This window comes from Terrapene carolina, unplaced genomic scaffold (assembly GCF_002925995.2).
Source record: "Terrapene carolina triunguis isolate 2854851 unplaced genomic scaffold, T_m_triunguis-2.0 Scaffold210, whole genome shotgun sequence".
In the NCBI taxonomy this organism is placed as follows: domain Eukaryota; kingdom Metazoa; phylum Chordata; order Testudines; family Emydidae; genus Terrapene; species Terrapene triunguis.
The window spans coordinates 35,431,539-35,454,720 of record NW_020664561.1 but is presented as its reverse complement, the minus strand read 5'-3'; the positions used below and the strand labels follow the sequence as shown (position 1 = coordinate 35,454,720).

The 23,182-nt window shown below is 40.1% G+C and overlaps 1 protein-coding gene across 1 annotated transcript in view; it reads left to right on the top strand.

Annotated features, from left to right (window-relative positions):
* Window positions 1-23,182, top strand: part of LOC113405089 (formin-binding protein 1-like) — a 99,703-nt gene that overhangs the window by 664 nt on the left and 75,857 nt on the right. The window lies entirely within an intron of this gene.

Here is a 23,182-nt window from a genome sequence, read left to right as displayed (position 1 = left end):
GGGCAGTGAGGAGGACTGGGGAGGGGGATTGGGATGGGAAGGGGAGGCTGGGGATGGGCAGTGAGGGGAATAAGGATAGGAGATAGCGTGAGGGTTGGGGGCTGGATATTGGGATGGGAATAGGGTAGGTGCTGGGTAATGGTGTGTGTGGAAATGGCGATTGATGGGGCTTTAGGAGAGTGCTGCATCCAAATTTCTAGTGCCCATCACTACAGTGACTTGGCAATGGTAATGAGGGGCAGCTGGGGGGAGATGGCATTGGGGATGACAGTAAGTACCTTTAGAATAGTCTTTTGTAAACCACAACAGTATATCAACAAACAAGTTTTTTTGGTGAGTGAGGAAAGGGGTGAAAAGGTCTTTCCAGTTTGTTCAGTCCCTTTTGGTGTGAGTCTGTTGTGCCTGGTATCCTGTGTCAGGGGACTCCGAGAATGCTGAGCTGCTGGGGATGGGCTAGCAGTACAGTAGATAGCAGGAGGTGCTGTGGTGAAGAAGAGAGATTAGTGAGTAATGTAAGTAAAGTCTGATCCTGCGTGTATTTAGGCACCTGAGCAGTCCCATTCAGTTTGGAGACAACTCACATCCGTAAAGCTACTCTCATGTGTATTTGCAGGATCAGAACCCTAGTTACTTAAACGGGGGGTTGAAGAGAGAGGACTATATCTATACATGCCTATTGATGGCACATAATTGCCAGAACAGTTCACTGTTTTTGAAAAAAGGAGAGTCCTACAAGCAAATAATTTTGAGGTGTGTCCTCTCACTATGTACAATTATTCTATAATAATGACCTAAAGTATTATAGCATAATACAGAGTATAGGGCTGTTACTTTCCTGGGGTACTTTTTGTTCAAAGGGTGCATGGCTGCAAACCAGGCAGTAGCCTCTCCTATGTGTCCACACTACATCTTCGTTGTAAAAATTTCCACCATTACTACAAGCAGTTTAATTCTGCTAATGGTAGTTGTAGAGCAGGGGCGGGCAAACTTTTTGGTCTGAGGGCCGCATCGGGTTTCGTAAATTGTGTGGAGGGCCAGTTAGGGGAGAGGGTCCTGGCCCGGCCCCCACCTCCTATCTGCCCCCCCCCCCCGGACTCCTGCCCCATCCAACCCCCCCGTTCCCTGTCCCCTGACCGCCCCCGGACCTCCGCAAGCCCCGGACCTCCGCAAGCCCCATCCAACCCCTCTCATTCCTGATGGGCCCCCCCCGGGACCCCTGCCCCATCCAACCACCCCTTCTCCCTGTCCCCTGACTGCCCCCATTCAACTCCCTGTTCCCCCCGACCCCTATCCACATCCCCGCCCCCTGACCACCATCCCAAACTCCCCTGCCCTCTATCCAACCCCCCCTGCTCCGTGCCCCCTTACCGCGCTGCCTGGAGCACTGGTGGCTGGCGGCGCTACAGCCGTGCAGCCCGACTGGAGCCGGGCCACGCCGACGCCGCCACCACCACGCAGCTCAGAGCACTGGGTCAGGCCGGGCTCTGCAGCTGCACTGCCCCAGGAGCTCACAGCTCTGCTGCCCAGACCATTTAGGCGGAGCGAGTGAGCTGAGGCTGCGGGGGAGGGAGGACAGCAGGGGAGGGGCAGGGGGCTAGCCTCCCGGGCCAAGAGCTCAGGGGCCAGGCAGAACGGTCCGGTGGGCAGGATGTGGCCCACGGGCCATAGTTTGCCCACTTCTGTTGTAGAGGGACTGCTAGTGTGGACAGGGCTCCAGGTAACCACCAGTATTTTAAGTACCACGATGTCTAAGCCAGTTCAGGATGAATCAACATGATATGGTACATTTTCTACACTAGTGTGCCCACCATTGTTACCACAAATGGCACAGTGGTGGTTGCAATGGTGGGAAATTTTAGGGAAAAAAATCCTACTGTTTAGAAGGGCTCAATTCTCCAATTTTAAATGGCTTTTGTCATATGTAGAGGTAGGTATTATGATGATAAGTATTACTATATATTAGGGCTGTCAAGCGATTAAAAAAATTAATCGCACGATTAATTGCATTGTTAATAATAATACCATTTATTTAAATATTTTTGGATGTTTTCTATATTTTCAAATATATTGATTTCAATTACAACACAGAATACAAAGTGTACAGTGTTCACTTTATATTTATTTTTGATTACAAATATTTGTGCTGTAAAAAACAAAAGAAATAGTATTTTTCAATTCACCTCATACAAGTATTGTAATGCAATCTCTTTATCATGAAAGTTGAACTTACAAATGAAGAATTATGTACAAAAAACCCTGCATTCAAAAATAAAACAGTGTAAAACTTTAGAGTCTACAAGTCCACTCAGTCCTACTTCTTGTTCAGCCAGTCACTCAGACAAAAAAGTTTGTTTACATTTATGGGAGATAATGCTGCCTGCTTCTTGTTTACAATGTCACCTGAAAGTCAGAACAGCCGTTCTCATTGCACTGTTGTAGCCGGCGTCTCAAGATAATTACGTGACAAATGTGCTAAAGATTCATATGTCCCTTCATCTTCAACCACCATTCCAGAAGACATATGTCCCATAAATGTAAACAAACTTGTTTGTCTTAGCGATTGGCTGAACGAGAAGTAGACTGAGTGGACTTGTACGCTCTAAAGTTTGGATTTGTTTTGTTTTTGAGTGCAGTTATGTAACAAAAAAAAATCTACGTTTGTAAGTTGCACTTTCACAATAAAGAGATTGCATTATGTACTTGTATGAGGTGAATATACTATTTCTTTTTTCATTTTTTACAGTGCAAATATTTGTAATAAAAATAATATAGTGAGCAGTGAACACTTTGTATTCTGTGTTGTAATTTAAATCAATATATTTGAAAATGTAGAAAAACATCCAAAAATATTAAATAAATTTCATTGGTATTCTATTGTTTAACAGTGCGATTAAAACTGCGATTAATCACGATTAATTTTTTGAATTGCGATTAATTTTTTTGAGTTAATTGTGTGAGTTAACTGCAATTAATTGACACCCCTACTATATACTGATTTATTTGTTCAAGAAGAGAGTGTGGAATGAAGAGACAATTTTTCTGGTAAAAATACTTTACTGGAAAAATAAATGTTAGAGCTTTATAGTTTGAAGAACTATAGTCAGTATTGCTTCATTTTATCCCCCAGTCTGATAGTTGGTCTGTTATGCTAAATGGACTACAAGGGATTTGTTGGGATGTTTATGTGATAGTGTAACATGTTAATTGTATTCCTGATAAGACACCTCTTTGAGAGGTATCAATACTTAGATAGAAAACTGTTTGGAGCATGGGTTATCTTTCTGTTCTGTAGTTGTGCAGCACCTAACTCAATGGGGCACCCCAGTCCAAGACTAGGGCTCTTAAGCACAATGATAATACAAATGATAAATAATAATAATATTGGTTCATTGCCTACTTAGGCTTGGTCTACACTTACCCCCCAAGTCGAAGTAAGGTACGCAAATTCAGCTACGTGAATAACGTAGCTGAATTCGACATACCTTACTTCGAACTTACCGCGGTTCAGACGCGGTCCACACGCGGCAGGCAGGCTCCCCGTCGACTCCGCGGTACTCCTCTCGTCTAGCTGGAGTACCGCAGTCGACGGCGAGCACTTCCTGGTTCGACTTATCGCGTCCAGACCAGACGCGATAAATCGAACCCGGAACTTCGATTGCCAGCCGTCGAACTACCCGGTAAGTGTAGACATACCCTAACAGTAGGCTAACAGTGCTGCTACACTGCCTTCACAAACTAAAGCAAAAAATATAAGTGAAAGTTCTTGTAATTTTATTAACAATAGCAATTTATATATAGAATTTGTATTAACAGCACAAATAACTAAATTGAATTCACACCTGTGCAAAAAATAAAATAAAATTTGTAGGTCAGATCTTCAGATGAGGTTACGGTTTAATGCTTTCAGCTTTTTGGTACTTCGGAAAAATAGGGGTTTTTGTGTTAGGAGGACACTGAATTTTCTTGTGTAAGCTCCTAAACAATTATAAGGTGTTTTAGAAAGCCAAATTCTAATCGACTTATTTTTTGTGCATTTTGGCAATTTCTCAAGCAGATTCACCTTCTACTTGTGAGTGACAGTTAAATTGCTGTACTCAAAACCTTCAGAGTATTGAATATAAGATTGCCTTCATCGTACATGTAAAGGGGCATAGATGAAAGAGGTGGATCTTGAAATTGTACTTATTTGAATGACCAGCATTTTGGACATAGGAGGCAGGCAAATCAGTTGAAAGATAAACTGATATGGCCAAGGAAACTTACAGTTAAAGTTTACCAGGGACCTATTAAGTGTTATTTTGCAATTCATTAATTGTTCATGTGCATTAATTTTAAGAACGCTGTCAAGTTTTTTAAGCATAGAGTTTGACCCTGCCATTCTTACCCATCTGCAAAATTCACATAATTGTTTGTTTTAGCTGAGTACTCTGCCGCTTTACAATAACAAAACATGAGATGGAGTAAGGACTCTTATTAAGGATACAGAGCTTCATTATTAAATGTTGCAAGTTCTATAGACTCTAAGTGTTTTTTAAAATGCTCAATAATAGATATGTATATATATTTAAAAAACAAACCATCCATTTTCTTTCTGTGTGACTACCAAAGCAATGCTTTGTGTTTCTCCTGCTGACTGCAACATCTTTCATCTATTCCTTAACCTGTTCTGATATCAGTTCATGTGAAAATAAAGATGTTTTGACATAAGACAAAACATAAATTAAAGTGTTTTATGAGAACAGCCACTTCAATCTAGGCTAAAAACATTTAAGAAAAAAGATCAGTATTTGTTAAGTTTCAGAGGGGCAAATGTGAAAAATTTATGGCAGGGGTTCTCAAACTGGGGGTTGGGACCCCTCAGGGGGTCACGAGGTTATTACATGGGGGGGGGTCGCGAGCTGTCAGCCTCCATCCCAAGCCCCTTTTTGCCTCCAGCAAATGGTGTTAAATATATAAAAATGTGTTTTTAATTTATAAGGGGGGTCACACTCAGAGGCTTGCTATGTGAAAGGGGTCACCAGTACAAAAGTTTGAGAACCACTGCTTTATGGTATCTTTTTATATATAGATAAAGCAGTGGATGAAAGGGATGAACTGGTTGACCCATAGAGGTCCAGAACCCATACAGTTGTCTCTCTCAGAATATGCACATTGACCATGTGCACACTAGCCTTTTTTCTAAAAAAAAAATCTTCTGATTACACTGCTCTACAGCCAAAATGCTTCTGAAATAAACGTAGTCAAACTTTACTAATTCTGGGTCACTGAGAACGAAAATGATGCTTAAAATTGTTGATTGGCTCTAGTTTTCAAGATATGCTATTGGGTCAGTATATATGACCCTTGACTTGGGAATGGCGGAGGATAAGTGAGTTATAAAGGGAAGGGATCTCAATTTAAACCAGAAATGACTAAAATACATCTTTGACTGGATCTATGAATAAATCTATGACTGGGTTTGGACAGTACTTGCTTTTCAGGCAAAACAATGAATGATGCAATCTGAAGCTGGTATTGCGTCATCCATGATATGAATTGCATCATGTTATTCCTAGAAGTCATGGATGATGCAATCATAACGAAGCTTACATCACTCTGCTGAACAAATTGCCCTATATCAGCTCTAGAAATCATACAGTGTCGTGCTCTCTTATTTGTCAGTGTTTGATTTTGCAAAGGGACACATTTCTGTTTAGCCAAAGTGAGCAGAGATGCCTCGTACTTGTGTGAACAGTGCAGATAACTTCTGCTATGTTTGTGGTGAAGTGCCTTTTGCATCACAAAAGCACAGTATAACCACTATGGTTAAGAAAGCCTATCACCTTTATTTTGGCTGCAAAATTGGAGATCGGGACAAGAGGTGGGCCCAACACATATGCTGCCACACTTGTGCAACAAATCTTCGCCAGTGGTTGAACAGGAAAAGGAAATCTATGCCTTTTGCAGTGCCAATGATTTGGAGAGGGCCAACAGATCATACCAGCAATTGTTACTTCTGCATGGTGCCTCCCGTTGGGAAAGGTGTGTCAAAGAAGAAAAAGTGGACTGTGCATTATCCAAACATTCCATCAGCTATACGCCCAGTACCCCACGGAGAAGGACTGCCGGTTCCTGATGCACCAGAATCATTTTCACTTGAGTCAGACGAGGAAGAGGATGAAACTTCTGGTCCTGAACCATCAATGTCACAGGACCCACATTTTCTCCCATCCTCCTCCTCTGAACCACACCTCATAACACAAGGTGAACTGAATGACCTTGTCAGGGATTTGGAACTACCCAAGAGTAAGGCAGAGCTGTTGGGCTCCAGACTACAGCAGTGGAATCTCCTGGCAGGTGATGTTAGGGTTTCCATGTTCCGTGACTGTCAAAAGGATTTTGTCCCATTCTTCTTCATGGAAGGTGATCTTGTAGCGTGCAACAACATCGATGGTGTGATGGCAGCCCTCAACATCGTTCACGATCCAGATGAGTGGAGACTGTTCATTGATTCATCGAAGACGAGTCTTAAAGCTGTTTTACTGCATAATGGCCATGTTTTGCCATCAATTCCAGTTGGTCATGCAGTCCATGTGAAGGAAACCTATGACAACATGAAACAACTTTTGAGGTGCATAAACTATGACCCACATCAGTGGCAGCTTTGTGGCGATTTGAAGGTTGTTGCTCTCTTGCTTGGTCTGCAGACTGGATACACAAAGTACTGCTGTTTTCTCTGCGAATGGGATAGTCGTGCAAGAGATTCCCACTACATCAAGAAAGATTGGCCACTCCGACAGTCATTGGAGCCTGGGAGGAAAAGTGTTCAACATCCACCACTTGCTGAATCAAGGAAGATTTTGTTACCACCCTTACACATCAAGCTGGGTCTGATGAAGAACTTTGTCAAGGCCATTGACAAAATACAAGCAGCTTTCAAGTACCTCCGTGGAAAATTTCCAAGGTTAAGTGAAGCTAAGATAAAGGAAGGTGTCTTTGTTGGTCCTCAGATTCGTGAACTTCTTCGAGATGATGCATTTGACCATGCACTGCGTGGCAAGGAAAAGACGGCATGGAAAGCCTTCCAGTTAGTGGCAATAAATTTTCTCGGAAACAACAAGGCAGCCAACTACAGGTTGTTGGTGGAAAACCTCCTCAAGGCATACAAAAGCCTTGGTTGCAACATGTCACTAAAGATACATTTTTTGCACTCTCATCTAGTTTTTTTTCCACCGAACTGCGGAGCAGTGAGCGACGAGCACGGCGAGCGATTTCACCAGGACATGGCAACAATGGAGAAAAGCTATCAGGGCAAATGGAGCCCATCAATGCTTGCAGACTATTGCTGGACAGTGACAAGAGATGCTCCATTTAATGAATACAAGAGACAAGCCAAGAAGCGCCGAGTAGACACTGAATAGGACTAAACTATGTACATAGTAGTTTTTTGCCTTTTGTTTCATAATAAATTTTATTTATATAACCCTTTTGCTGATTTTTAAAGTGTTACATAAACAGGACAGGTGAAATATTATCATGTAAAGCAACCATAAACACATGAAAAGACCTAGGTTTACAATTTATGATTAAAACTCTACTATCTACACAATATACATAGACATAAAATGTAAAAACTTAAATATCTTAGAAACAGTAGCCAATCAGTTGTTTTAATTGTCATATTTGAATTCAGCACATCAAAATACATAATAAATAGCACATTTTATCTCTGAAGCAGACGACTTCTCAAAAATTGTAGACCAGTGTTATTGCTAACACCACTGCAGCCCCAATAGTCACTGGTAGTGATGACTTGTAAACAGGGCACTTGTTGTTTCTAGTGTTTCATCCACCCTGTTGTATAGACCTGCTCTGAGCAGATTTAGACGAAACAGTACTGAAAGTTCACGTGGCTGCCTGGAGTCTTGCCTTTGCTAGTACTTGCACCAGGGCTAGTAACCATGGGAAATTTTCAGAAATAAAGCTGTTGTACATGAGCAAAAGGGAATACACAGCCTATTCATCATCTAGATTACTACACCACATGGATGTATAACACTTTTAAATATAAATCTCTTTGATAATTTTGTAGTTTTATTAAACAAATGCAATTTAATGTGTGTGGTGTTTTAAAATTCCCTTAACTCTTTTCCCCTTACTTGAATAGGATCTCTTTCTTTTGCTGCTTATTGTTTGAAGTCCTGCTACCCTCAAAAATCTGAGTAGCATGGGTAGCTGGAAAGTGGCTTCTCTTCTCAAGTCCTGATGCTACTTCTGATTACTTAAGAATAGTGGTGGGTAGGTAGAGGTGATGAACTGGAGAGAAGTCTTAGGGAATTAAACAAAACAAAAGCAAACCATCACACCTTATGTTTGTGTTGTATTTATTTGATACTAGAGATTATACAATTATAGTATTAAATGTACATCATACATTTACAATTTTTTAAAAATAGTCTTCATAGTCTGTAGCTGTATCAGGCATACTACACTAGAACTTTTTTTTTGGTGGATTAATGTTTTCTACATTATTTAAATGTGGGTATTTTTTGCCAACAAACCATTTTATAAGTACAACGCTCTCTAGAGTTTGTGTGTCTCGGGTAATATATGCACGTCTGGGTGGGCTGAAATACACTGCTGGACTTTTTACCTCAGCACACCAAAAATGTGTGTGTATTGGCTGAACAGAATGCTTCCTGTTGTGTGTTAGTGCTTACATATATGTGTACATTTTTCTTACTTGACAGCATTCCTTTAAAATAATGTGAACCAAAAATAGTAAAAAGGCTTGTGAGTTTAAGCTGACATATCTATAGAACTACTTTCTTCTACAGTTTTTCTTCACGCTGCATAAAAAATTGCTCCATCTCCATTATTTCCCCACTCACATATCTTGTTACGAGTTTCTGATCCATTTTTAAGAAATCCCTGAATAGCCTTATTCTCACTAGTGTATTTGTTTCTACGGTCACCCCTGCAGCACATTCCAAATGCACGTGTCTTAACAAAGTTTAAAGTATTATTTGTCATTCTGTCTTGGTGACGATGCACTGTTTGATGGTTAGACCAGACTACAGGGAGTAGGAAGGTCTTAGGTTCTGTTCCCAACTTATCTAGCTGTCACTATTTATGTCCTTGTGTGAATTACTCTGTACTTCAGTTTCCCTATCTGTAAAATGTGACTAATACCTACTTCATATAGGATAATTAATATTTGTAAATCTGAGATCCTCTGACAAAAGATAACATGTAATGACAAAGTATTACTGCTATATTTTATTATAGGATGAAAAATGCTGCTATTTTATTAAAGCAAATATATTTTTCAGGGATTTAACTAAATTTTAAATTTGCGTATTGTGTATGTAGTGAGCTCATGCTCAGTTCAGTAGCTGTGAGATGGTTACACATTTAGGCTTCATATCTGGAAAGACTTAAGCACATACTTAACTTTACATACTGATTTCAGTGAGACTACCCATAGTGTGTAAAGTTAATTGTGTACTTAAGTCTTTCCAGGTCTAGAGCCTTAATTGTTAAAAACAGCATTGTTAGGTATAATTTTACTTTCATCCTCTTGCATAACTTGCATTGTTTCATGCCTGCTGTGTACATTATCCAAGAAGAAAATAGAGAGGTGATAGTTCATTATTAGCTGTTTTTGCTGAAATGTTTGGAAATGGTAGAACCTCATTTGTTAAATGACTCTCTATTTATAATGAGTGAAAACTATTGAAAATATTTAGACCTTATTTTATACTGTAATGTTTCAGCATGCTTTTGTGCATATGGAATTCTCCTCCTCTATGACATACAAAAGCATACAAGTTACCTATTTTTATATATTTTTGTATTTTAATTTTCTTCTTGGAGTTTTTTTCAGTTAAGCTAAATATGAAATATCTTTCTATGTACTCACTTCTGTTCCAATCATGCAGTGAGCTCCAGAGACATGGGAGTTTCTAATGAAGTCCAAGGGCATAGCGGTTTGCCCACATGGAGCGCAGTGCACGATCAGGGCTTTTGTTTTTGTTGCAAATTCATTAACGAAAAAAAGTCTAACACTGGGCCTTTTTTATTAGGTGTAAAAAGTAACAGAAGAAAAATATTAATTAGAACCTCACTAATCCATACTAAATCTAGGCATTTTCCCCATCTTTGCAAATGTTTAAGAACACAAGCTGGAATAAGGTCCTTTATGTCACTAAAACGTCATCATTTTTGCAGAATGTGCTATAGAATATATACTAGTATGCTGCTGTGAGTGCCTGGGGAAGGAATTCATGCCTCCTTCCATATTAGGAAAGGGCCCAGCACATTGTGAAATAAACTTTTAAGTATTTTCATAATTTAAAAATGAACTACAGTTGACCAAATACATGAACAAAGTATATATTGTTATGTACTTCTCTTTGGTTAACCTGATTTTGAGTCTGATCAAGTCCATTGAAGTCAATAGGCGTCTTCTCATTGACTTCACTGGGCTTTGGCTGAGGTCATTTGAGTAGTGCTGATTAGCAGCAACTCCCATTAATCAGCGAGAATTGGAGGTGCCCCTTAACTCTCAGTATCTGGTCCCTACTTGCTAATTTTCAAAATTCATTAATTAGCAATGGGTCTCCCAGTTGTTACTGTGAATTAATATAGTTGTACTTTATCTGACTTTTATGAGCCTAAAATTTTCTTCAAGCAAGCATTTCCAGTAAAGAAAGTGTTTGTTTATCAATTAATATTAAGTGGGTTTGGAACTATAACCTTTCTGACAAATGCAAACAGGCAAATAAGAATTTGTCATACCGATTCACACTAATGACAGTTGTGTCTAGTCCAGCATGTTGTCTCTGATGGAGACCAGTACCAAATGCTTAAAAGGAGGTTCAAGAATCCCCATAGTGAACAGGCATAGAGTAATCTGCACACTTGAGAGGTTTCTTCTTAACCTCATTGATTAATGGTTGGCTAATGCTCTGAAGAATGAGGGTTTGTATTTCATACAGTTTATATACTATGCAACGTAACTGAATAGTCTCATTTTCCATATGTTTTATTCTTTTATTAATCCATCTGAGCTCTTGGCCTCAGTCATATCATGCAGCATGATTTCCACAGACTAATTGTTCTGTTTAGTATATGTGTGTGTGTATATATATATAGCGCTAGTCCCTCAGAATTGTCAGAATTGCCAGTACTGATGATTATTTTAAAACAATAATTTAGAAACCTTTGAAAGGTGTTCTGTAAACTAAAACAAATCCTCTGGCCTGAGGAAATGTTTCTTTAGTTTTAAATCTTGATGTGCTGTGAATTGATTTGCTAGTATGTTCACACATACAGTGTGAAGAACACTATTTCATCTATTGTTCAGATTTCCTATAGATATTTTTCAGTATGTTCTCCCATGCCTCCATTTGCATCCTCTCTCTGTCCAAGGAGTGCTAAATAGTAGCCCCTTAGTGATGCTCTTTAGTTGGACATACAGGTTGCTGTCTGTCCACAGCGGTGCTTTTCGTCGTCAAAACTTTTGTTGTTTAGGGTTGTGTTTTTTTCACACCCGAGTGTCAAAAGTTTTAATGACGAAAGTGCCAGTGTAGACATAGCCATACCCTCTGCTGGCCCAGTAATGAAAACATCAGAAGAAAATTTCATGCTGAAGATCCCACAGGTCCAATTATTACTCCAACAGCATTTTGTTTTAGTTAGAAATAATATTTGTCTGTATCTTTCCAGCAATTGTCTCGTTCACAAGCATCTGACCCTTTCTACTACTGTTTCCAGGAAGAGTGAGTCATTGGCCCCAAGATTTTTCATCAGTTTATGTTCTGAGTTGGCAAAAATACTGCCATAAATGTTCAACTAAGGGATTTTCTGCTGTCAGTTGACTAAATGTGTGCATATTTTTGTGTATCCCTTTCAGAATCTTGTTAGATTCCTCTCCCACCCAATTTGAAACACTGGTAGTCACTTGATGTCTGTTAGAATTACATCTGTTCCTGATTTTATTTATGAAGCCTTGTGAATGTATATGGATTTGGAAATCTGGCTGATTTTCAAGGAAGTCCATGGAACTATACATAGGATGTTACAAATCCTGGAGTGCCATGGAATGCTTAGCATTGGAAAAAATGTCTCTACCTTCCTTGACAGTGTCCTTATTCACAATTCTGAGAGCTGGCTATCGCAAGGGAGTCTAAATGCTACTACTTCCAGTTCGATTTTCTGAGTGAGAATAGCAGGAGGTTGTCTGAAATTACAAGGCCTCCTGTCTCAGTGAGGCAGAGGATTTCTTCAAAGAGCAATCCTGTCAAAGTGATGTCTGGGACATGATTCTTTGGAAGTGCAAATTACACCATCACAACTGTGGGAGGGTAAAAAGTACGAATATGGGCAAGTCTATCACCAATCTTTTAATTGCTGTGTTTGGAGATTGTTTCTCCTTCCCCAGAGAGTAACTGTGTTGTGGGCTGCTAACAATCTTCTAACAAATGTTTGAAAAACAGAAAATGGTATTTATTGTGGAGGCTAAAGATACAGATACACTCAATTAAGGTAGCAACTTAGAAAAAAGGGCCTGCTCTAAAGAGTCATTTGTGTGTTTAATCCTGATACTAGGTTAGTGCATATTGTGTAGTAGTTGGATGCCTTCTCTGTGACATTAGCAGAACAGCTTCTTAGCCTATTCAGTGAAGCCATTCATTGATTATCCCAGTAATTCTATATTGAAGGGAAGTTCATATACTAACACTTCTAACTTTTTCAGAATATTTTGTTCATAATGCATGCACACAGATTGTTTATGATGATGTACAATTTTTGTTGGTAGGAAAAATTGTGAGAGGGCCAGACATGTTCAGTTTTTTCCTTGTGTTAGAAAACAGATTGTTCAGTGAAGGCTGAAATTCCAATCAGCTTGCCTCAGTTGCCTCTAGTGAGATTACATATCCCAGTCCCAGTGCTGTCTTGGCAGAAAGTTTATGGATTCATCTTCTGATACATGTCAGTGCTTCCAACTGTATGCAGAGAGGAAAGAGAGGAGAAAATAACATCTTATAATAATGAAAACAGAAGGTTTTCATTAAAATGCTGACCTTCAACACTGACTCTTATTGCAGTTAATTCCCATAAATGTAAACTGTTGGCTGTTCTTTGTATTTATTCTCATCTTGGAATAAAACTGTAACAAGAAGATCATAATTCCTTTTAGGTGACGCACCAGATTGCAAATACATTAGTGGCTTATATTCAGGTGTTGTTCTTTGCCTGTACGTTTCCTAGATAGAGCAGTAGAATGTTGAAACAATTAAATGAGAGATTTTGGATAGCTTTCTTTTTCTTCTCTCCTGTTGTCATGGTCACTTTGCTTCTGCCCTATGACTTGGGTCACGTGAGTGTATCCAAACGGGTCATAGCTGCTCCTTGTCATTGTATATTTGCATACTGGGAACCCATCTTCTCTAGGCAGTTACTTGTTCAGTCTGTGGTTTACAATCCAAAATTGAGATTTTTTTTTCTTTTACTTCCTCTGGGGGAGAAGTATTGTCTTGTTGTTAGGGTACTGGGCTAGGAGTAAGGAAACTTGAATCTTGTTTCTAGCTTGCTGTGGACTTCCTATTTGCCTTAGGTAAGTAAATTAACTTTTTTGCCTCCATCTGTAAAATGGGAGAAATATTTCCCTTCCTCAGATAATTGTTTGAGGCTTAATTCATGAATGTTTGTGAAGTGCTTTGAGATCCTCTAATGGAGGGCACCATATAACTACAAAGTGTTGTTATTTTTAGTTATTACTACAGGTCAGAGCTTTCGTTTCATATGGAATTGAACATTTTTTTAAAATAACGGAAACTAAATTTAAGGGCAACAAATTCTATTTTTTTCCTAAATCTCAATGATCAGAGTTATTGCCTAACTGAAATAAAATGAAAGCTATTTTAAATTTCTTTCATTATTGAAAAATGTTATTTTCTCCCAACTTTTGCTTACTTGGATCCTTTTTTATCATTTGTACAAATAAATCAAGCAGTATGCTGTAAATGTTAACTAACTATTTACTCCATAGACTACCATTTTAAAAGATGTTTTTTTATAGTATTCATCAAACATTAGTGTATAGCAAATTTTATTCATTAAAGTGAAAAGTTAAGAACATAAGAAAGTCCGTACCGGGTCAGACCAAAGGTCCATCTAGCCCAGTATCCTGTCTACCGACAGTGGCCAATGCCAGGTGCCCCAGAGGGAGTGAACCTAACAGGCAATGATCAAGTGATCTCTCTCCTGCCATCCATCTCCACCCTCTGACAGACAGAGGCTAGGGACACCATTCCTTACCCGTCCTGGCTAATAGCCATTAATGGACTTAACCACCATGAATTTATCCAGTTCTCTTTTAAACTCTGTTATAGTCCTAGCCTTCACAACCTCCTCAGGTAAGGAGTTCCACAAGTTGACTGTGCGCTGCGTGAAGAAGAACTTCCTTTTATTTGTTTTAAACCTGCTGCCTATTAATTTCATTTGATGACCCCTAGTTCTTGTATTATGGGAATAAGTAAATAACTTTTCCTTATCCACTTTCTCCACATCACTCATGATTTTATATACCTCTATCATATCCCCCCTTAGTCTCCTCTTTTCCAAGCTGAAGAGTCCTAGCCTCTTTAATCTCTCCTCATATGGGACCCGTTCCAAACCCTTAATCATTTTAGTTGCCCTTTTCTGAACCTTTTCTAGTGCCAGTATATTTTTTTTGAGATGAGGAGACCACATCTGTACGCAGTATTCGAGATGAGGGCGTACCATCGATTTATATAAGGGCAATAATATATTCTCAGTCTTATTCTCTATCCCCTTTTTAATGATTCCTAACATCCTGTTTGCTTTTTTGACTGCCTCTGCACACTGCGTGGACATTTTCAGAGAACTATCCACGATGACTCCAAGATCTTTTTCCTGACTTGTTGTAGCTAAATTAGCCCCCATCATATTGTATGTATAGTTGGGGTTATTTTTTCCAATGTGCATTACTTTACATTTATCCACATTAAATTTCATTTGCCATTTTGTTGCCCAATCACTTAGTTTTGTGAGATCTTTTTGAAGTTCTTCACAGTCTGCTTTGGACTTAACTATCTTTATCAGTTTAGTATCATCTGCAAACTTTGCCACCTCACTGTTTACCCCTTTCTCCAGATCATTTATGAATAAGTTGAATAGGATCGGTCCGAGGACTGACCCTTGGGGAACACCACTAGTTACCCCGCTCCATTCTGAGAATTTACCATTAATTCCTACCCTTTGTTCCCTGTCTTTTAACCAGTTCTCAATCCATGAAAGGACCTTCCCTTTTATCCCATGGCAGCTTAATTTACATAAGAGCCTTTGGTGAGGGACCTTGTCAAAGGCTTTCTGGAAATCTAAGTACACTATGTCCACTGGATCCCCCTTGTCCACATGTTTGTTGACCCCTTCAAAGAATTCTAATAGATTAGTAAGACACGATTTCCCTTTACAGAAACCATGTTGACTATTGCTCAACAGTTTGTTTTTCTATGTGTCGGACAATTTTATTCTTAACTATTGTTTCGACTAATTTGCCCGGTACAGACGTTAGACTTACCGGTCTGTAATTGCCGGGATCACCTCTAGAGCCCTTTTTAAATATTGGCGTTACATTAGCTAACTTCCAGTCATTGGGTACAGAAGCTGATTTAAAGGACAGGTTACAAACCTTAGTTAACAGTTCCGCAACAGTTCACATTTGAACTCTTGGGTGAATGCCATCTGGTGACTTGTTAATGTTAAGTTTATCAATTAATTCCAAAACCTCCTCTCGTGACACTTCAATCCATGACAGTTCCTCAGATTTGTTACCTACAAAAGCCAGCTCAGGTTTGGGAATCTCCCTAACATTGTTGGTTTATCATTTGGTATGTATTGTTCATTTAACACTTGTACTTATCAAGTATTTGTTTAAGAGGGAGGTATAGAGCAAATTCACTTGACGCAGGCTGGCACTCAACTGATTTCTTTTCATAATTCCATATTTACTATAAATGACTAATGCCTTCCAAGCATTGTATGACAAATTACTATATGTTTGTTGTGATAGTGTGTGGAGTGTTAGCTGTATGTACTGAGAAACCTTGACGTGTGGCAGCATGGATACATCATAGGAAAGGAATGGGGCAGTTCATGAGGCAATTTTAAGAGCCCCATGAAATTCTTTTTATTTTTAATAGTTTTGTTTTATTTTTCAGGAATTTTGAGTTATTTCATTTATCCACATGGGAAGGGTCGGGTCAGGAACCTCCCACCCCCAGGAGGGTAGGAGGTTGAAGAACAAGCCCACCCTGCACTCACTCTGCAGTGGCACCTCCTTTCCCTTGGGGTTGGGCTTGGCTCTCTGCTCTGGGTGTTGCAGCCTGGTGAAAAGGGTTGGAGCACTGCTTAGGTTTGTCTTGGTCACCCCTCTGTCATGGAGGCAAACTTGAGAGAATGAAGCTGTGACCCCTGTGTGCCAGGTCACAAAGCCACTTACTCAAATTTGACCCGACTGTCGCCCTGTCATGATGGCGGAACGGCCAGGCCAAACTAGAGTGGCACTGCAGCTCCAAGTTGCAATGCCTGGAATGGGGGGCTGGGCCATGCCCCATGGGACAGGAGCCTCTGCTGCAGGATGAGTTTTTTGTTTTGTTTGCTGTTTTTTCAATTTATTTCATGTAATTTTGTATTTGAAAAAATACAGGGCTCTAGTAATTTTCTATACATGGTATCAAAATTCAGTTAGGGGATCTGGCTTAGAGCTGAGCTGATGAAAGACAATTGTGTGAAAAGATCTTGAACTACTCTGTAAGTCCTTAGGAAAGGAGCATTTGAGTTTTAGGTGATACAGCTCCTTCCTGATGATTGGGGTGTCCAAATCTACTTCATGGACATGAAAGTATCACTTCCCAACTGTGGTTTATTGAGCAATAGCTGGTAGCTTGTGGAGAGTTGATTTTTCAGGTGATGCCTCCTTTCTTTGTTTCTAGCTGCTAGATTGTTAGAGCTCTGTGTGGATACAAAAATATATGGATCCGCATCCGCGGATCCAGTAGCCGGGTTTTACCTGTATCCACACCTGCAGCAGCAAGCGCTCTCACAAGGGCTAGTGATGGGGGGAGAAAGGTGGGGGCGAGGTCTTGCAGGGTGGAGACTGGGGGCAAGGGGCAGCGCAGGGGCAGGGTCTCAAGGAGAAGGGGCATCGGGGAGGGGTTGGGGGAAGGGGTGTCACATCATGTGCTATGCTTGTGAGCGGTGGCACATGGCAGCAGCAGTGCGTGTTGCATCACAGGGGGCAGAGGAGTGGGGTGCCGGGGCCCTGCCCACTCCAATCCCCATGGCCAGGAACGGGCCCTGCTGCCCAGGAGCCGGCAGGCAAGGCCTGGGACTGGGAGCGTGGCCAGAGCTGCTGGGCCAGGCCATGGTGGGGACGCTGGCACTGCCCAAGGGGCCTGAGCTGCTGGACTGGAAGCGGCGCAGCAAGCGGGTGCTGGACAGCCCCGACTCTGCCCAGCCACTGGCTGCTGGCCACTGGCCCCAAGCACGTTGCGCTCCCTGGGCTGCCCGAGCCGGATGCCGCGGGCCAGGCGCCACCGGTGAGTAGAGCCCTGCGCGGTTGTAGCTGCCTCCGATCCGCAAAAATGGTTTGTTGCTATGAAGCGAATATCTGCAGATTTGCAGGGCTCTATAGATGGTATTGAAAGAAGCTAAAAAATATTACTTTCCTAATAGTTCTTCCATGTAAGCAGTTGTAACAGGCACAGTGATGGTATGTAATTTTGAATAGGAGGAGAGGTCTGTGTGTTTGTCTCAGGGACCACCTCCCATTCTTACACAATCTCTGTGCTATGATGTGGTCTTCACTATGAAATGGTTTGAATACCTGTGCAGTAGATGTGTAAGACTAGGAGCTGAGATTCTGTTCATGATGATATTAAGTTATAGCTTGTTTTTATGTAAAAATCAGTAAGGGCTTAACCTGGTTTTCCTGTGTATAAAAAGTATTTCTTCTGTAATATGTAGATGTAATTTCATCCATTTGCAACTGTTGTTTTTTTAAAAATTAGTCCATTGGTTTCTTTCTGTTTGTAATCACATAAAACTATCTTTAATATTCCTAATGTGATTATTTATTTAACAGCTACAAGGAATCAATAATTGGGGAAGGTTTGACTTTGACATTGATCCATGATCAGTAACCTGCTGCTGTTACATCTGAGTAATTTTTGAACAGAAAGCTATAGTGCCTGCCACACTTCTAGCACTATATATATATATATGTATAAATAATAATAACATAGGTGTTTGGAAAGTGCAAACACATTTGGCCATCTAGAAGAGCACAAATAAAATCGTTCCCTGACCTAGGGGGATGTAAATGGGTTTTTAGTTTCATCATTTTCTTCTGGCCATCTCTACTAGGCTGATATCATAGTGTAGCAAAAGCTGAGTCCATTGGAGAAAGGACCATTCTTACGTTGCTTTGTAGTGAACTCACTGTTTCAAAAATACTACTGAGAGGCTCCAAAAGGATTGTTAACTTGATGCAGGACGCTGAGGGAGAGGTCAAGAGGAATAAAGCATGGCTTTCTAGAGCCATCACATCACATTTGGAAAAAAAATCATATATTTCTAACAATCTCCCCCTACAATATTGTATTTCAGCAATTTGGGTCCTGAAATACCTCTTAATTTTCTTAATCTAGGATTCAGTGAAAGCAATTTTTTTGACAAAATGTCTCAGTATCCATTAATAATCTTTTATTTTAAGATCTTTGGTCAAAATGTTAAGAACAAGTTGTTTTCAATCTTAAAAAAATAGAGAAGTGGGGAAAAAAAACAACCCTACACCAACCAATAAAATGGTAGTAACTTGACAAAAAAGGACAGATATTTTTAAAAGGTATGTTCGTCAATTCTTGTAGTAAAAAGTAATAATTACATCCCACGTATTTTTGATTGCAGATTTTTGTTATATAAGGGTTATGTACAGAGAAACAGATGCTGCTTACTTTAACACCAAAATGCTGACCAACAGATTTAAGATGGGAAAGAAAAAGTTACTTTGCTGCCATATTATGACTCTTTTTGTTTCAGCATTTAAAAAAAAAAAAGAAAAGACAAGCTCATTAGAATGATAGGAGACAGCACCAAACAAAATACCCAGATGACAGATAGGGCTTGATCCTGTGAGGTTCAAAGTTTAACTTCTACTGAAGTTAAGAGGACTTGTGGATGCTTAGCAACGTACATGTTTGTAATACATTTCTAGATTGTAAAAGAGACATCAATGGAGACGTAGCTACTACTGTACATAGGAAAGAGACTGCATCAGTAAAGAAAAGCAACCCCATGAATAGGTGCAGCCTGCTTGAAAAAGAAACAGCAAAACAAAGAAAGAGAATGATATTAGAAAACTTTGGGACTTTAACTCCTTACTCATATTATGTCATGATAACAGTATCATCTCTAAGACAATACCTATTCTAAGAATCCTTATGCAATATGTTGTTATATAATGCATAGGTATACAGCTTTAACATGCAGATATGACTCACGTAGCATGATTGGCTCCTACCTGAAACCACTTGTCAGAAGCAATTTTTGTCTTTTACAGCACCAGGTACAGTGGCACATAAATAATAAGTAATTGCTGCCAATCCAAGCATAGGACAGAGTCCTTCACTAATTTCCCTCTGTCCGCTAGTTATATGACTGTCAGTGGTTGGTAGTTTAGGAATGCCTAGATAGCTAAACAAGAAGCTAGAATTTGGTATAGTAAAAGACTGGAAACTAGCAAAGGTATTTCAGGAGTGGGTGATAACATAGTAGGAATGTTGAGAAAGGAAGATTAAAGCTAAACACTGCTATTTAAAAAAGAATGACAAAAATATAGTGGTTGAAAGGGGATGTGATACATAGTATCTGGATTTTAGTAAAATGTTATGACTCAAAATCTTACCCTCAGCATGAATTCAGATTAGCACCAAACATGGCCTGAGAACTGGCTGAAAGACCATAAACAAAGAGTGAAAAAACAGCAGGGTTGAGTTATGAGGGGCATGTTTAGTGGGGTACTTCAGGGGTCTCGCTTAGGTCTGGTCTTTATTATGGCTTTGATCTTGCAAATGCTTATGCTTGTTCTTTACTAACATGAGTAGCTCCACTGAAGTCAATAGAACTACTTACTTGCTTAATGTTAACGTTTGCATAAGATCTTTTAAGATCAGATCCTCTAGAAAAGTGAATAAAACAGCATGTTAATGAAATGTGCAGATGCTGTGTGGGTATAATAATAATGATGCACACTTGTGGATAATCTTGCCTACTTTAATATTATAAAACATTTTCACGGGATGTATTTCTGTGGTAAGATGCACAACTGTATCCTGATCTTTAAATTTGTCGTATTGGCTGCCACTCCCTGTAGATCAGTGGTGGGCAACCTGCGGCCCGTGGGCTGCACGCAGCCCATCAGGGTAATCTGCTGGCAGGCTGCCAGACCGTTTGATTACATTTGCACAGCTGTCTGCAGCTCCCAGTGGCCGCGGTTCGCCATTCCCGGCCAATGGGAGCTGCGGGAAGTGGCGCAGGCCTGGACTGCAGCTCCATGGCGAACTGCAGCCACTGGGAGCTGCAGACAGCTGTGCAAATGTAAACGAACGGGCTGACGGGCTGCAGGTTGCCCACCACTGCCGTAGATCATAGTTACTGTACTGCATCCCACTAATCTGCAGGAATTACTGGTAATTTGTGATTTTAAGTCATTGTTTTGTTTTAAAAAAGTCTGAGAGATTTCTGAGCTTGGATTGCTGGATACTGGGCTAGTCCAGAACATTAATACAGGTCACTGCTTGTGTTTATAAATGTTGAAAAACTGTTAAGTTCAAATGATTTATATATGAATGTTAGGTTTATCATCAAAACTACACTAAACACATTTTTTCTGTTTCTCTTCTTTATTGACTGCTTGCAAAAACATGTGCTCCTTGTGCCTCATTAATTCATTAAACTTTTAGATGGTAATATTTCAGGAGACTATAACTCTTAGATAATGTGATCTAGAAGATATTGCAAACCTAACTAAACCTAGAGAAAACAGCTGGTTTTAAAAACCTTTGCAATGGGTCAAAGTAAATCTAGGAAAAAATGCAGATTGGAATTCCTGGAAGAGTAGCATATCTAGACAAGATGGCATAGTGTTGGATAGAGGGGGGAAAGAAGAGATTCTGACTAATCTACTGCCAGGAAAATCACTGTGTGAGGTTTTTTTAATAGCTCAGAAATAACTTGAATTAGTATACAGTAGGTAGGTTTATGAAATATAAAGGGAAAAATAAGTATCTCAATCCTTCAATAAAAATAAAAATATGACTTAGCTTGCCTCCCATTGATTTTTCCCTGACTGACAAGTCCTAATCTTTTGTTTGTACCATGATACTCAAATACTTATTTCCACAGCAACAAGTTGTGATGCTCTAAACAAAGAATTTAGGCCTTCAGGTGGTGACTAAGAGCAGGAACAGATGATTTTTTTTGTTTTTAATGGCTCTGGGAGAAAGACATCTTGTATCCTATTTTCCACTTCACAGTCTCATCCTCGCTGAGGTCCTGCATTTGTCTAACGCAGCCTTTGAGGCTGGATTTGACCCTTCCAAAATATTAAATAACCTTTGCATTGCATTGATGGACCCTGTCAAGGCTGCTTCCCCACTTTGAACTTTAGGGTACAAATGTGGGGGCCTGCATGAAAACTTCTAAGCTTAACTACCAGCTTAGATCTGGTCCGCTGCCACCACTCCCAAAGTGCTAATTCCCTTCCCTGGGTAGCCTTGAGAGACCCGTCACCAATTCCCTGGTGAATACAGATCCAAACCCCTTGGATCTTAAAACAAGGAGAAATTAACCATCCCCCTCCTTTCTCCCACCAACTCCTGGTGGATCAAGACCCAAACCCCTTGGATCTTAAAACAAGGAAAATCAATCAGGTTCTTAAAAAGAAGGCTTTTAATTAAAGAAAAAGGTAAAAATCATCTCTAAAATCAGGATGGAAAATAACTTTACAGGGTAATCAAACTTAAAGAGCCCAGAGGACCCCACTCTAGCCTTAGGTTCAAAGTTACAGCAAACAGAGATAAACACTCTAGCAGAAAGGTACATTTACAAGTTGAGAAAACAAAGATAAAAACTAACACGCCTTGCCTGGCTGTTTACTTACAAGTTTGAAATACGAGAGACTTGTTCAGAAAGATTTGGAGAGCCTGGATGGATGTCTGGTCCCTCTCAGTCCCAAGAGCGAACAACCCCCAAAACAAAGAGCACAAACAAAAGCCTTCCCCCCACCAAGATTTGGAAGTATCTTGTCCCCTTATTGGTCCTTTGGGTCAGGTGTCAGCCAGGTTACCTGAGCTTCTTAACCCTTTACAGGTAAAAGGATTTTGGAGTCTCTGGCCAGGAGGGATTTTATAGTACTGTATACCGGAGGGCTGTTACCCTTCCCTTTATAGTTATGACAGACCCCTATCTAATATTTGTGCCATCTCCATTCTCACACACGGTACCCTTTTGTGCCCCACCTGTGTTTTCTCTCTGGATCTGGGTAATTCAGCCAGTATCAGTATCTCTGAGAAGAAGTATAGTCCAGTGGCTAGGGCACTAGCTTAGTACTTGGAAGACTCGGGTTCAATTTCCTGCTCCACTCCAGACTTCCTCTGAGCCTTGGGCAAGTCACTGTGCCTCAGTTCTGTAACTGCAAAATTGGGAGAATAGTACTTCCTTGCCTCATAAGGGTGTTGTGAGGATAAATACATTAAAGATTGCAAGGTGCTCAGACACTACTGTGATGGGGGCCATAGACAGTGACTTAGATTGACAGATCTCAACATTAATGATCAAATCCAGATTAAAATTGCATTAAAGCAAAATATCATTTTATTTAAAAGTACAAAGAAGAAACACTAAAATAAGGAAAAAAAACTGTTGCTCTCCTTTGGAGTCTCTCCCGTTTGTCCACGTCTTTCTTAAAATGCTGTTCCCATAACTGGTCACAGTACTCCAGTTGAGGCCTCACTAGTGCCGAGTAGAGTGGGGCAGTTACCTTCGGTGTCTTACATACGACTCTCCTGTTAATACAGTCCAGAATGATACTGGCCTTTTTCACAACTGCATT